Here is a 16,095-nt window from a genome sequence, read left to right as displayed (position 1 = left end):
GTGCAAAGAAGTGTCCAGTTGTGAGTTTTAGTGTCTCTATGGGTTTGGCATGACTGGGCAGCCCATCTTTTAATGCTCAATGTTGTGTTTCTGTTTTGCTGGAGAATTAGCATGGCGTGTACTGCAATGGAGCTTGTTGGCTCTTTTGTGGAGCTTGGTTTCAGTGTAAAATGGAGACTTTTGGGTGAACTCTTGTCTATCAGTGTTCCCTGGACTCAGGAGCTCTCTGATGTTCTAAAGTTTTGGAGTTAAGCCTCAGGCCTATGGCTTTCATTCCTTCTCTTAAAGTAGTCTCGAGACTTCTCCATCCATATGTGACAGCAGATAAAACTCCTAGGTTAATGGTGAAACAATTCTCCACAGGAAAGAACACTCAGAGAGATTCACAGAGTTATATAGAGAAGAGAAGAGGGAGGTGGGAGATAGAGGTGGCTAGGAGGAGAAAAGTGGGAGCCAAAATGGGAGAGAGCAATCTGCCAGTAATCAAATCCCTAAGTGCTTTTTCCTACTGTGTGCTTTCCTTCTCTAGTGTTTAGGCAACTCATTAAGCCCTATTCTACCAGTCACGAGAGTATGTACTGCTAAATACTATCCATGCCTGTGGCAATCCAAAGGGATATCACTCTTCTCTTTATGTCAATTGTCCTTGAAGTTCACTAGGGGCGTTTAAAATCAGACCACTATCCAAACCTCAGCCTACCCTCCTAAATTTGAAATTATTTATTCTTAGTGCCCACAAATACTAGTTACTTGCCCCAGTTTTTTTTTTTTTTTTAAGATAAAATGGATTCCCGTCAACAAGATGAAGTTTAATCAGTGGCCTCACTAAGCAATCATAAACCAGTCAGTTGTAACGCATTGCCTGTTTCAAGCTGTTATTTAACTTTTGTACAGAGTGGAGTGTGAATGAAGAATGACTGGTTCAATTATTCCAAGCCTACTTTTTCATGAAATCTGCATATATAATTGAGTTGCCAAAGAACCTGAGAATCTATTTGAGCTGGCCTTTAATATTGAGCAAAACTTACTGAAATTTTATATACAATGAATGGTGCATACTAAACAGTTAAGTGTTAGATTCACAAAGAAATGCAACAGGGCATTTACAGATGGGTAAAAATACACTTTGGCCAAGATACATTGCTTAATAAATGGTGAACTAATAACATACATAAGTAATGAAATTAGATACTTAAATGTTTGAATTGAAAACAAGGACAATAACAGCTAAAAGACAGTTGAATTTTCATGAAAGCTGAGTGTTTTATATATTGAATAAAATTGTACAAACTTAAAAAAGCAATCTTTCAACTTAAGACAAACTAAAATACTTCATCATATGCGTATGAATTTTGTAATCTGTTTTTAGATAAAATTGCTTATTTTTAATGATTTTAACATTTTCGCTCTGCATCCTTAGTGAGATATTCCTTAAAAATCAAAATAAATACAAATAGATACTTAATGTAATCCAATAGGTGTGCACTCTATAGTTCATAACATTTCCATAATTTATTTTTGTTTTACATAAGGTATGGATTGATTTTACTTTGTTCACTTTTCGGATTTAATTCTATGACATAGAAAATACCATGGACAGAGGACCCTTGAAGGTTTCAATATGAGGTGTCGCAAAAGTGTTGGATACAACTTGATGGCTGAAAAACAATATTTCTTACTATTTTTTAAAATTTATTTCTCCAGTGTTTTTGTTGTGTTTTCTCTTTCCAAATAGGCATACTGCTTGAGGTTTCAAATTTATTCTTTTGATCTTATAGTTTTATTTACTCCATTAATATATTATTTGTATGCATTTAACTATTACCTCTAAATTAGGATGACAAATGTTTCCAGCCTTTCTTCTCACTGATTGCTTACGTCTATAATTTATGAATCCAGGGTACACTTTTTAGATAGGAATTTTAATTTTGCCAATCATTGGTTGCCTCTGCAACTCTGGTGTTTTTGTCATTGATGTCCCGTTCTACCAGTATCACCACTGTAAACCATAGTTACCTTTGGTTATCTCCAATATCAACTCTCAAGAGGACCAATAAATGTTTATTCACTCTAGATAACACTGAGACTACTGTCTCCTTAAGTACATCCCTCTCGAATGTGATTTTCAACATCTACTGTAAATTTTCTTTGTATCAATTTATATTTTCCATCACTAAATATTACAAATATTTCCTTGAGTTCAGATTATTTATTGCACTCTAAATACATGTTCTAATCTTTTTCTTTAGGTTCCCTTGTCTTCTGCATTCCTTTTCAAAGCTATTCATTTTAATTTATTTTGAATACATTATTTTGTTTCTATCCTAGCCCATGATAAAAATGTATTTCTCTTTTTTTCTCATTCTAAACAACATTATAACCATCCATTTTGTGTCATTATTTTTCTTTTCATAGTTTCATCACTGCTCAAATTTAAGGTGCTTTAACAAAATATGTTAGATTTGCCTCATCTAAGTGATTATAAGCCAGCTTATTTCTTTTCTCTAGCAAATAACACAATTATGGTATGATAAAAGTAGCTTGATAGCCAAGATTAATTTTACTGCTTAATTCCAACTATCTCAAGACCAAGGCTAGGAATTTAAATGAGCTGGTCTAAATTAGGCATTAAATTCAAGTGTTTTGTTGTGTTATCTCAGTAACAACTTCTCTAGAACTATTGGCATTCTAGAATTTCATCATGTTTTGTACAAAATTTTCCATTCTCCATTCTCTGAAAGTTTTGGAGTAGCTCTTTTTTCCCCCCGAAGTTTTTTTTTTTTTTTTTTTTTTTTTTTTTTTTTTCTGTTCTGTGTTTTAATTCAGACAAATAATACTATTTTGTTTCACCAATAATTTGGATGAGAATATTTAATCTTTAAATTAAAATAGTTAACCTTACTATTTTAGACTTTAGTAAGAATTTTCAATAAGTTTAACTTAAGTTTTGTTAGTTTTCTTTTTTTAGGATGAAGGCCACCTACTGAATTTCACACCAAAAACAATTGCATTGACTGGCAATTTAATGGAAGTAAGGATAAATAATTTATTCTCCTAACTTCAAGGAATTTATAGTCTAAAAGGAGAAACAGACACATAAGCCATTACAGTCACTTTAAAACAAGTACGTATGTGTTTCAGGACCAACATGAACTTTGATTTATTATTTTTAGTTTTAGTTTTTAAATGTATTTGTTAAACAGCATCTCATTCCAAAAAGAAATTTGATAGCTTTTACAATAAAAAAAAAAAAAAATTCAGTAACAAGAAACAATTGGGCATGCAATATATTAAAAATCTTACTATTATTTTTCTTGATATGTGACAATTTATTAATAACAAAAAATAACATATAGTGCACACTGTTAAGTATAAAGGCAAGCAAATTAAAGCACATATTTTGAGTAGTAATTAGTGCCCTCTGAAATCTGAGCCTCAAACATAGACTTGGGATCATAATCAAGGTAAAGATAAATTATTAAGTTTGCTGCAGTAGTCAATGGAGTCATAATCTGACCAGGACTTCTGACATACTTACAAGATGCTTTTAGAAGGTCTCAATCTAAAGAAGGGAGACTGGGGCACTACCCACAAGCTCCTATCCTTGTTAAAAAAAAGCAAAATGGGGTTTAAGGAGGCCTTAAATAGCTGAGAAAGGCAGAGAACAGAAAAGCAAAGGAGAAAAGGAAAGATATACCCATCTGAATGCAGAGTTCCAAAGAATAAAAAGGAGAGATAAGAAAGCCTTCCTCAGCGATCAATGCAAAGAAACAGAGGAAAACAATAGAATGGGAAAAACAAGGGATCTCTTCAAGATAATTGGAAATATGCCCATGCAAAGATGGGCACAATAAAGGAGAGAAATGGTATGGACCTAACAGAAACAGAATATATAAAAGAGGTGGCAAGAATACACAGAAGAAATATACCAAAAATATCTTAGTGATCCAGATAATCATGATGGTGTGATCACTCACCTAGAGCCACCATCTTGGAGTGCAAAGTCAAATGGATCTTAGGATACATCGCTGTGAACAAAGCTAGTGGAGGTGATGGAATTCCAGTTGAGCTATTTCAAATCCTAATAGATGATGCTGTGAAAGTGCTGCACTCAATATGCCAGCAAATTTGGAAAACTCAGCAGTGACCATAGGACTGGAAAAGGTCAGTTTTCATTCCAATTCCAAAGAAAAGCAATGCCAAGGAATGTTCAAACTACCACATTTCACACGCAAGCAAAGTAATGTTCAAAATTCTTCACACTACACTTCAACAGTACATGAACCACGAACTTCCAGATGTTCAAGCTGCATTTAGAAAAGGCAGAATAACCATAGATCAATTTTCAACATCCACTGAATCATAGTAAAAGCAAGAGAATTCCAGAAACACCTCTTATTTTGTTTCATTGACTATACTAAAATCTTTTACTCTGTGAATCACAACAAACAGTGGAAAATTCTTAAATATATGGGAAAACCAGACTGCCTCCTATAAAACCTGTATGCAGGTCTGGAAGCAAAAGTTAGAACCAGGCATGGAACAACAGACTGATTCCAAATTGAGAGAAAGTTAAGTTAAGGCTCTATATTGTCACTCTGCTTATTTAACTTCTATTCAGTGTACATCATGTGAAGTGACAGATTGGATGAAGCACAAACCAGAATCAAAATTTCCGGGATAAATATCAATAACCTCATATATGCAGATGACACCAACATTATGGCAGAAAGCAAAGAGGAACTAAAAATCTCTTGATGAAGGTGAAAGAAGAGAGTGAAAAAGCTGCCTTAATATTCAATATTCAAAAAATGAAGATTATGGCATTTGGTCCCATCACTTCATGGCAAGTTGATGGGGAAACTATCAGACTTTATTTTGTTTTATTTTATTTTTTTAAGCTCTAAAATCACTGCATATGGTGACTGAGACATGAAATTAAAAGACAATTGCTCCTTGGAAGAAAAGCTATGACAAACCTAGACAGCATTGTAAAAAGCAGTGGTATTACTTTGCCCCAAAAGGTCTGTATAGTTTAAGCTATGGTTTTTCTAATAGTCACATGTGGATCTGAGAGTTGGACCACAATGGTTGAGCACCAAAGAATTGTTGATTTTGAACTGTGGTGTTGGAGAAGGCTCTTGAGATTCCATTGGACTGCAAGGAGATCAGACTAGTCAATTCTCAAGGAAATAAACCCTGACTATTCATTGGAAAGACTGAGGCTGAAGCTCCAATACTTTGGCCACCTGATGCAAAGAGCCAACTTATTAGAAAAGACATATATGCTGGGTATGATTGATGACAGGAGGAGAAGAGAATAAGAGAAGATGAGATGGCATTACTGGACCAATGGAAGGAGTTCTATCAAGCTCCAGGGGATGGTGAAAGACAGGAAGCCAGGCATCTTGCAGTACATAGGGTTAAAAAGGGTTGGACATGACTGAGTGACTGAAGAACAGCAAACGTCCCAGAAATGGTATACCATAGCTGCAGTTGAAATCAGAGCTGGACCAGGGCAACGTATACAAGAAACCAAACATCTGTTCAGTTCAGTTCAGTCACTCAGTCGTGTCCGACGCTTTGCAAACCTATGAATCACAGCACACCAGGCCTCCTTGTCCATCACCAACTCCCGGAGTTCACTCAGACTCACGTCCATCGAGTCAGTGATGCCATCCAGCCATCTCATCCTCGGCCGTCCCCTTCTCCTCCTGTCCCCAGTCCTTCCCAGCATCAGAGTCTTTTCCAGTGAGTCAACTCTTCGCATCAGGTGGCCAAAGTACTGGAGCTTCAGCTATAGCATCATTCCTTCCAAAGAAATCCCAGGGCTGATCTCCTTCAGAATGGACTGGTTGGATCTCCTTGCAGTCCAAGGGACTCTCAAGAGTCTTCTCCAACACCACAGTTCAAAAGCAGCAATTCTTAGGTGCTCAGCCTTCTTCACAGTCCAACAGTCACATCCATACATGACCACAGGAAAAACCATAGCCTTGACTAGATGGACCTTAGTCAGCAAAGCAATGTCTCTGCTTTTCAATGTAGTATCTAGGTTGGTCATACTTTTCTTCCAAGGAGTAAACGTCTTTTAATTTCATGGCTGCAGTCACCATCTGCAGTGATTTCGGAGCCCAAAAAACTAAAGTCTGGCACTGTTTCTACTGTGTCCCCACTTATATCCCATGAAGTGATGGGACCAGATGCCATGATCTTCGTTTTCTGAATGTTGAGCTTTAAGCCAACTTTTTCGCTCTCCCCTTTCACTTTCATCAAGAGGCTTTTTAGCTCCTCTTCACTTTCTGCCATAAGGGTGGTGTCTTCTGCAGATCTGAGGTTATTGATATTTCTCCTGGCAATCTTGATTCCAGCTTGTGTTTCTTCCAGCCCAGCGTTTCTCATGAGGTACTCTGCATAGAAGTTAAATAAGCAGGGTGACCATATGCATCCTTGACATGCTCCTTTCCCTATTTGGAACCAGTCTGTTCTTCCATGCCCAGTTCTAACTCTTGCTTCCTGACCTGCATACTGATTTCTCAACAGGCACGTTAGCTTGTCTGGTATTCCCATCTCTTTCAGAATTTTCCACAGTTTATTGTGATTCACGCAGTCAAAACCCTTGGCATAGTAAATAAATTCAAGAAAGTAAGGATTACTGCTAGACCATTCAGGTATGACCTAAATCAAATCCCTTATGATTATACAGTGGAAGTGAAAAATAGATTTAAGGGCCTAGATCTGATAGATAGAGTGCCTGATGAACTATGGAATAAAGTTTGTGACATTGTGCAGGAGACAGGGATCAAGACCATCCCCATGGAAAAGAAATGCAAAAAAGGAAAATGGATGTCTAGGGAGGCCTTACAAATAGCTGTGAAGAGAAGAGAGGCAAAAAGCAAAGGAGAAAAGGAAAGATATAAGCATCTGAATGAAGAGTTCTAAAGAATAGCAAGAAGAGATAAGAAAGCCTTCTTTATCAACGAATGCAAAGAAATAGAGGAAAACAACAGATTGCGAAAGACTAGAGATTTCTTCAAGAATATAAGATACCAAGGGAATATTTCATGCAAAGATGGGCTCGATAAAGGACAGAAATTGTATGGACCTAACAGAAGCAGAAGATATTAAGAAGAGGTAGCAAGAACACACGGAAGAACTGTACAAAAAATATCTTCACAACCCAGATAATCATGATGATGTGATCACTAATCTAGAGTCAGACATCTTGGAATGTGAAGTCCAGTGGGCCTTAGAAAGCATCACTAAGAACAAAGCTAGTGGATGTGATAGAATTCCAATTTAGCTGTTTCAAATCCTGAAAGATGATGCTGTGAAAGTGCTTCACTCAATATGCCAGCAAATTTGGAAAACTCAGCAGTGGCCACAGGACTGGAAAAGGTTAGTTTTCATTCCAATCCCAAAGAAAGGCAAAGCCAAAGAATGCTCAAACTACCACACAATTGCACTCATCTCACATGCTAGTAAAGTAATGCTCAAAATTCTCCAAGCCAGGCTTCAGCAATATGTGAACCGTGAACTCCCTGATGTTCAAGCTGGTTTTAGAAAAGGCAGAGGAATCAGAGATCAAATTGCCAAACATCTGTAGGTCAGTCTATAGTTACAGGGCTCATGTACGTATTTATGTTCACAATATCACTTTCTATTTGAGATGGTGACTCACTGATTTCATTTTAAATTTTGGGAGATTTAATGAGACTATCTATCTTCTATTGCTTAAAAGGGCCCAAGCTATAGTGAAGTCTATCATCTCACTCTTGAAATTCACTCAGCTTTTCAACTGGTCTATATTTTTAGTGGGGTGAAACTGGTGTTTCTTCATAAGTAATAAAATCTTTTGTTGCCTGGCTCTCATCAAACCATGGCTGAGAAATTTCTTCACAATGATTGTCACACTTGGAATCACAAGAAGTGCCCAAGTGAATGTCCTGGGTTCTGAACATACTTCTCTCAGACCATACTAAGTAGCAGAAACTCTGGTTCCACATAGTAATCAGAGTTAATTGCAACTATTATCAATTTAAGGCTTTACTGAACTCAAATAATTATTATCATTTGCTTACAATTCCACTATCAGGATAAGACCAGATGACCTAGATAGATGTTGTAACATTCAGGCTCAGTGGAAAATTTCTTGATTAACCTTTTCTACATTTCCAATCTGCTACTAGTTTACTCAGGGGTCAATTCTTAATAATGAACAAATCAGTCTTAGTAAGAGAAAGTTTTTTCAGGGCCTGTGTGTCATCTCTGTTACTATGGCCACTCCATTTATGAGTCCGTCTGCAAGCCCTTGGGTAGGCAAAGACAGAGTTTAACATTCTGGACAGTATGACCATTTAGTGGCTGAACTCCTTTTCAGCAGTATTTTCCTATGGGCATTGACATAGCACCTAACAACCAAGTTCCATGTACGTACCTTCCAGTTCTGTCTACAAGCTTCTTCATTTTTTCTCAGACTCTCATTAATTTTGCTCATTCCAGGACCCTGAGTAAACAGCCAGACTATTGCCACAGCCCAGAAGTCCCTGTGTACACTTATTTCAATCTATTTGTTGCTCCATACAAAGAAGGTGACTGCTATATACCATTCATCCTTTTACCTGTTTTGAGTTTTTCAGCTCACCATTGAAATTTAAATCTTACCTTATTATTAAGCATTAGTACAGGTAGTCATATCATCAGATCACCTGACACTTATTGAACTGATCCATCTATGAGCCAGGCTGAGGTTTATCTCTCTTCTCCCTCCTGGCAATCACCAGAAACAATAAGTGGGGCTTTAGGGCACCTCAGTGATGCCATAGATGTAGATGATATGAAACTATGGATCATATGGTGATCCATAATTAACTATAGTAGACATTATGCTTCTTAGAATTATGATTGTGAAGAAAGGAAACTGACACGTTTATCTACAAATAGTTGTATTCAAAGTTTTGCCTCTTCCATTTTCTGAATTGTTTTCTGCAATGTGCTGAGCATGTTTCACGGAAGATTGGAGGTGATTCGTATGCAGAAATGATTGTCCCTGAGTTACGATGCTCAGAGCCTGGGTCTGCACTTTAGAAAATTGTTCACTAAACTTCAACCAAGCCCAGAGCTGACCAGAGGGGATTTCATTCAGGGAATCAAATGTGCATGATATAACTCACCTACTTCCTCCTGAAAAATCTATTCAAATTATGGTAGCTAAATAGATGCATGTAAATTAATAAAGTGCGGAGTGTAGGAAATTAGCAATTTAAAGATTTGAGTTGAATTTCAAGAAGAAAAGCAAGATCTGGATAGTACAAAGGGGTTTAACCAGTGAAGAAGTTGCACACGTGAACATCAAAATGGCATGAGAATCTCATCATCCTGCAAGAGAGGCTCCAAAGCCTCAAGTCACACGGAGTGAAATTTCCCAGATGTTGGAATCACCACTTGTTTGAAGAATGTCTGTGAGAGTCATCCTACACTAGTAGAAGCAACCAAGTGTATGTAAGTGTTGAAGCAAAGAAACGTCATTTAGGAAAATGCTGTTTCTACATTGAAGGGAATACAGCTCTGTAATTAGAAGTTGATATGATATTACTCTGTTATTTGTTTATTCCAACAGTGTCAGACTTTATTCTTTTGGGATCCAAAATCACTGCAGATGGCGACTGCAGCCATGAAAGTAAAAGATGCTTACTCCTTGGAAGGAAACTCCTGACCAACCTAGATAACATACTCAAAATCAGAGACATTACATTGCCAACTAAGGTCCGTCTAGTCAAGGCTATGGTTTTTCCAGTGATCATGTATGGATGCGAGAGTTGGACTCTGAAGAAGGTTGAGTGCCAAAGAATTGATGCTTTTGAACTGTGGTGTTGGAGAAGACTCTTGAGAGTCCCTTGGACTGCAAGGAGATCCAACCAGTCCATTCTGAAGGAGATCAGCCCTGAGATTTCTTTGGAAGGAATGATGCTAAAGCTGAAACTCCAGTACTTTGGCCACCTCATGTGAAGAGCTGACTCATTGGAAAAGACTGTGATGCTGGGAGGGATTGGGGGCAGGAGGAGAAGGGGATGACAGAGGATGAGATGGCTGGATGGCATCACTGACTCGATGGATGTGAGTCTGAGTGAACCCTGGGAGTTGGTGATGGACAGGAAGGCCTGGCGTGCTGCAATTCATGGGATCTCAAGGAGTCGGACAAGACTGAGCGACTGAACTGAACTGATGAGTATTCAAGCATCCCTTTCTATGGCTTTATCATTATTTTTAAACATGTTTATATATGTGACTTCCCTGGTGGCTCAGACAGTAAAAATATCTGCCTACAGTGTGAGAGACCTGGGTTTGAACCCTGGATTCGGAAGATCCCCTGGAGAAAGAAATGGCAACCCACTCCAATACTTTTGCCTGGAAAATCTCATGGATGGAGGAGCCTCGTAGGCTACAGTCCACGGGGTCGCAAAGAGTCGGACACGACTGAGCGACCTCACTACACTACTGCACTACTACATATTTGATTATATCCATACTGTACACCTAATCTACTTTTAAACACAAAGATACATTTTTTAGTGCTAAATTTGTTGGGAGTCTTGGCTAACCTGTGTTTGCTTTTACACTTCACATTTCCATAGTTCTGTAGATATTGTCTTGCAAAGCATCACAGTAACAAAATTATAAGAGAAGCAATATCTATGTGAATTAAACTTTCCCAAGCCTGGCTACATGACTCTGATTTGTACAAAAGCTTTGTAATTGGTCAGTTCAAAGGAAAGCCGCTGTTTATAACAGGTAACATTCATAACAGCAAGTTTTCTGAGAAATGAGAGCACATGGCTCTCTGTCTGGGAGAACTTATTACCTTGAAGGCTATGATGTTGTGTCCGTGGAGTTTAGGAGTTGGACTCAGACTTCAGAAGTGTAAGAAGATCGATTTTTTTTTTTTTTTTTTTAAAGCAGAATGGCAAACTGAAGCAAAAATCCTGCCTGGGTGGCACATTTGACTTTGACCTATAAGTTAATGTATCATTTAATTTCCACAAATTATTCCCAAGAGCTAATGGACTGAAAAAGTGGTTGGGCACTTGAAATTTAATCAGTTAGTATTGCACAGGAAGTTACAGGAATGCACCTTATCCAGACAAATTCTGGTTTATTTGTATTCATAGGAGATAGCCCAAGTTTTTTGAGCCTCACAGATGAGGATGAGAGCAATAGAGAGGCAATGTTTGGGTTCTCATAAGCAAAAATAATCTACAGCAAAAACAACTAAAGGTTATTTTTTTAATGAATTTTTAGAAACAGGCTCAATAATCTAAAGTTTATCATATCAGTTCTGCCACCTGGGAAATTACTTTATGTAACTGAATAACCTTCTAGAAATATGAAATAGCAAAAACCACAGGTGCAATTAAGACACTGTTCCTGTGAAATAACATCGCTAAGAAACACAAACCAGAGAAACAGCTTAGGATCACAGTATAAAAGTACCACAAATGTCTCCAGGGTCTTTGGCTAAAAGACTGATTAAAACAGATATATTTTGTGAATTTATTTTCTTGTCAAATTCAAGCATGAAAATAGTCCATATTTCTGATTCTTTCTTTCCTTACAGAGTCTATCATTATAACATTTTCAGACTCCCCATTTGTCTTTCCAAACTTATTAATTTGAAACTGTGTTTCATTATACCCCAAAGGTAGCATTTGGATATCTAATAACATCTATGCATATCATTAACCTGCCTCCATTGACTTATAAGCTATTTTTTAAGTAAATATATTCTTGGCTTCCAGACAGTGTGGCTACCCAATCTGCAGGCCTAGTGCTAAATGAAAATTTTGGACCCAAGCTGGGGGGTAGGAAGTTAATATTCCCTTTCCAAAATTCTACTATTCCAACCCATGATGAAGAGCTGACCTCAAGGCATTGCAACCTCCCTGCTTGAGACTCTTGGTACTTGCATCCTGAATGGGTGAGAGATCCATACATCATTACCCCGTCAGCCTAGGATGGGATAGCCACTACCACTGGTATCACACCTGATTCCCAATGCCTCTAGAAGACCATATCTTCACAGAGGGGCAGAAGATGGAGTCAGGCTGTGTCCACCCCAGACTGCCTGGTCACTGTTCCTGGTGGAGTGCAGTAGTAGTCATAGAGCAGGGGCAGGAAGGGGACAGTAAGATCTAGGACTACACAAAAGTTGAGGCTCTGAGTGCCTAACACATGCTCCACTGTTCTATTAGATTTAAGATAAAAAACAAAAACTCAAAGATAAATCACTAAAGTTTCAAGACAACAACCAAACAGCATTCCAATCATAAGCATGAGACCCTCTCAGCCTACATTGCTGTGTGACTGCTTTGGCCACAACCTATGACACTTATCCTGCCTTCAGTATATATCCTCCATTGTCTTGGAAAAGCTGAAACACTCTCCTCAAAAATAATCTCCAGAACATGGAGATGACAATTCAATTGTGGATGTTTGGGTGATGTCTCAGTACAGACTTAATTGTATAAGTGTTTCCATTCCCAGTAGTGCCATCATAGTCTGAAACTTTGGGACACCACTATTAATGTAAACCAACAGATAAACTGACAGTTTTTCCTTAAATATATGTATATATATATATATATATATATATATATATATATATATATATATATTTAGATTGCAGTGTTGCATTTGTCAAAACCAAATGAAGATTTGAAATAATGTTATTTAAATCACTCAATACCTTTCTCATGCCTCAAAACCATTCACAATGCAGCATAATTTTGTGAAATCTTGGTCGGTGAGACTGAATACAAGAATGAATTCCTTCTACACTGTTCCTCCACTGTCATAATCCATCCTTTAATTTGGGGGATTACTCTCCCCTGAGTTCAGACATTCTATTTTGTGACACATTTGACCATGAGGAAAGTACTTCAATGAATTCAAGTGAATCAATTTTCTTCTTAAGTTTTTCTTTCTAATTCTGATTCTGTACTCTAAAACCATACAATACATTTATTTTTCTGGAATGTTATTTTTGAAAGTTATTTGAATATTTAGTAGAGTTAAATATCTCCTTAAGATTAATATGCTTTATGTACACTAGCTGAAGAAAAAAATCAGTTAACTCATCCTACTTATAATTGTTGATTGTCTCCTTTCTGTCAGTGTGTAAAGATAAACATGATGCATAAAACAGGCAACGCTCCTGCTCTCAGGGAGATTACAACATTGTCATTTGAACAGATAATTCTTCAAGCAAAATAAGTATAAAAACGGGTAAGGGATAAACTAAGTATTAGGGAGGCACAGAACAAGAGAATGTAACCCACATCTACCCAAATATCATGAGTAAACATGTCCAGATATGATCAGTGATTGTTGAGAAGGAGGGATAGAAATATTTTAAGCTGACATAAAGTGTTGCATTGGTGGTATAGTGGTGATCATAGCTACCTTCCAAGCAGTTGAACAGGGTTTGATTCTCAGCCAAGACAACAGGCCAAACTTTGTGGCTTCCCTGGTAGTTCATATGGTAGAGTTTGCCTGCAGTATAGGAGACCTGGGTTCAGTGCCCAAGTTGGGAAGTACCCCTGGAGAAGAGAATGGCAACCCACTCCAGTATTCTGGAGAATTCCATGGACAGAAAAGCCATGTGAGCTACGTCTATGGGGTTGCAAAGAGCTGGACATGACTGAAGAACAAACAAGGTGTATAGCAAATCCCCAAAATAAATGTTAGTAAGATAAACCTAAGGACTTAATTCATAGTTAGGTGTATCTGGGAATAGCATGTAGAGAAAACAATGGTGAATCACAATCTATGTGATAAAAAGAAGCAGGTCTACACAAACCATTGTCAACCATGTCATGTTTGCATCTGAAGGCTAAAGAAACATTATAGTATTTTAAAAGTGAAGGTTGCATATTGTGTTTAAGTATAGACCTCTCTGGAGGTATTAGGAGTCAGTGGCTGAATGAGGGAAAAAAATACCTGAGACCATAGGGTAGTGATGAGTATGTTGAACAAAGTTAAGTGAGAGATGGCAGTGTCTGTTGTAAGTGAATAAAGTGGATGGACATAAAAATCATATTCAAACTTAGGATTTGAAAAAATTGCAGAGCAGATTATTTAAATGTGGAAAATGAGAGGAAAGAGGTAAAATCATTTACTTGTTGCTAACTGGGCAAACTTGCAGATGGTGATGCCATTCATTACAGTAGGAATCAGAAAAGTAGATTTTAGAGAGAAGGTGAATCAGTTTTGGACAGGTTGAGGTGCATGAAAATCATCCAGGTATGGAAATAGAAAAGGCAATTTTAATATATAGATGAAGAGAATGTCTAGAGAAATGTAGGAGAGATATGTATCTACAGGTGGTAATTGAAGATAAGGATGTAGGTGAAATTGCTCAAGGAGAAAATTAAGGACAAAGCAGGAGAGCATGAAGCAGAGACTGGAGAAACCATTGAGAGACAAGCTGAGGACAAAGTAACCTGAAAAGAAGCAGAATGAAGTAGAATTTACACCGGAAGTATCCTGTCACAGGAGGCCTGATTATTGCAAAACTTAGGAAGGCATTAGGTCCAAAGAGCAAAAGAAATGATTACCTTGCATAGGAGACACTTTTAGTTGTATCAAAGAAAAAAATGGTATTTAAAGATGAGTTTTCAGTTGATAGTGAAATTTTGGATGATTTCATATAGTTTAAGTGCAGAGAAATCATGCTCATTCGCTAACAATAAAGAGAGAATGTGTGGATTTGGAAAACAGAGTCAATGTATAGCAAAACCAATACAGTATCGTAAAGCAAAGTAAAGTAAAAATTAAAATTAAAAAAAATTCATATGAAAAGCTTATAAAAAAAAAAAGAAAGAAAAACAGAGATATGATTGGACAATGAGGGAGACAAGTGACTTGCCAAATAAAAATCACCAAGTGACAGAATGGCCTAGAAGAATCTGTCATCCTAAATTTACAAAAGCATAAAGTGGGGTTTTTAGTGAAGTTTTCCAAAGAAACTTGGTAGCCTGACTTGAGAAGTCAATCAGTTTCACAAGAATAGAGTTTTCTCAGCACTTAGCAGAAATATGACTAAAGACTTTAATTTAGAGGAAAAGATGAAGAATCAAATGTTTAAATTTTTCTTGATAATATAGGCCTGGAAAAAAAATGAAGTTATATATAAACTAATAATTAACTATTTTTGTTGTTATTCAGTAGCTATATATTGTCTGCCTCTTTGATACCTCATAGACTACAGCACACCAGGCACATCTGTTCTCCACTAGCTTCTGGAATTTTCTCAGATTTATGTATTGAGTCAGTGATGCTATCTAACCATTTAATTCTCTGCTGCCCCCTTCTCCATTTTGCCATTAATCTTTCCAAACATCAGGGCCTTTCCAATGAGTTGGATCTTCATATCAGTGGCCAAAATATTGTAGCTTCAGCTTCAGCATTAGTTTTATAATTCAAGTTTGATCTTCCTGCAATCCAAGGGACACTCAAGAGCCTTCTCCAGCACCACAATTCAAAAGCATCAATTCTTCGTTTCTCAGCCTTCTTTAGGGTCTTACTCTCAAATCTGTTCATGGTACATGACTACTGGAAAAACCATAGATTTGACTATACAGACCTTAGTTGGCAAAGTGATTTCTTTGCATATTTTTAAAATTTAAATTAATTGATTTATTTTAATTGGAGGCTAATTACTTTACAAAATTTTAGTAGTTTTTGCCATACATTGACAAAATCAGCCACAGGTGTACTGCGTTCCCTATCTTGAACCCCTCTTTTGCCTCCCTCCCCATCCCGTCCCTCTGGTTCATCCTAGTGCACCAGCCGTGAGCACCCTGAATCATGCATCGAACCTGGGCTGGCGATCTGTTTCACATATGATAACATACATGTTTAAATGCTATTCTCTCAAAGCATCCCACCCTCGACTTCTCCCACTAAGTCCAAAAGACTGTTCCATACATCTGTGTCTCTTTGTCTGTCTTGCATATAGGATCATTGCTACCATCTTTCTAAATTCGATATAAATGCATTATTATATTCTATTGGTGTTTTTCTTTCTGACTTATTTCACTC

The sequence above is a fragment of the Budorcas taxicolor genome, chromosome 4, assembly GCF_023091745.1.
Source record: "Budorcas taxicolor isolate Tak-1 chromosome 4, Takin1.1, whole genome shotgun sequence".
Lineage (NCBI taxonomy): Eukaryota > Metazoa > Chordata > Mammalia > Artiodactyla > Bovidae > Budorcas > Budorcas taxicolor.
This window is presented reverse-complemented; position numbering follows the sequence as displayed.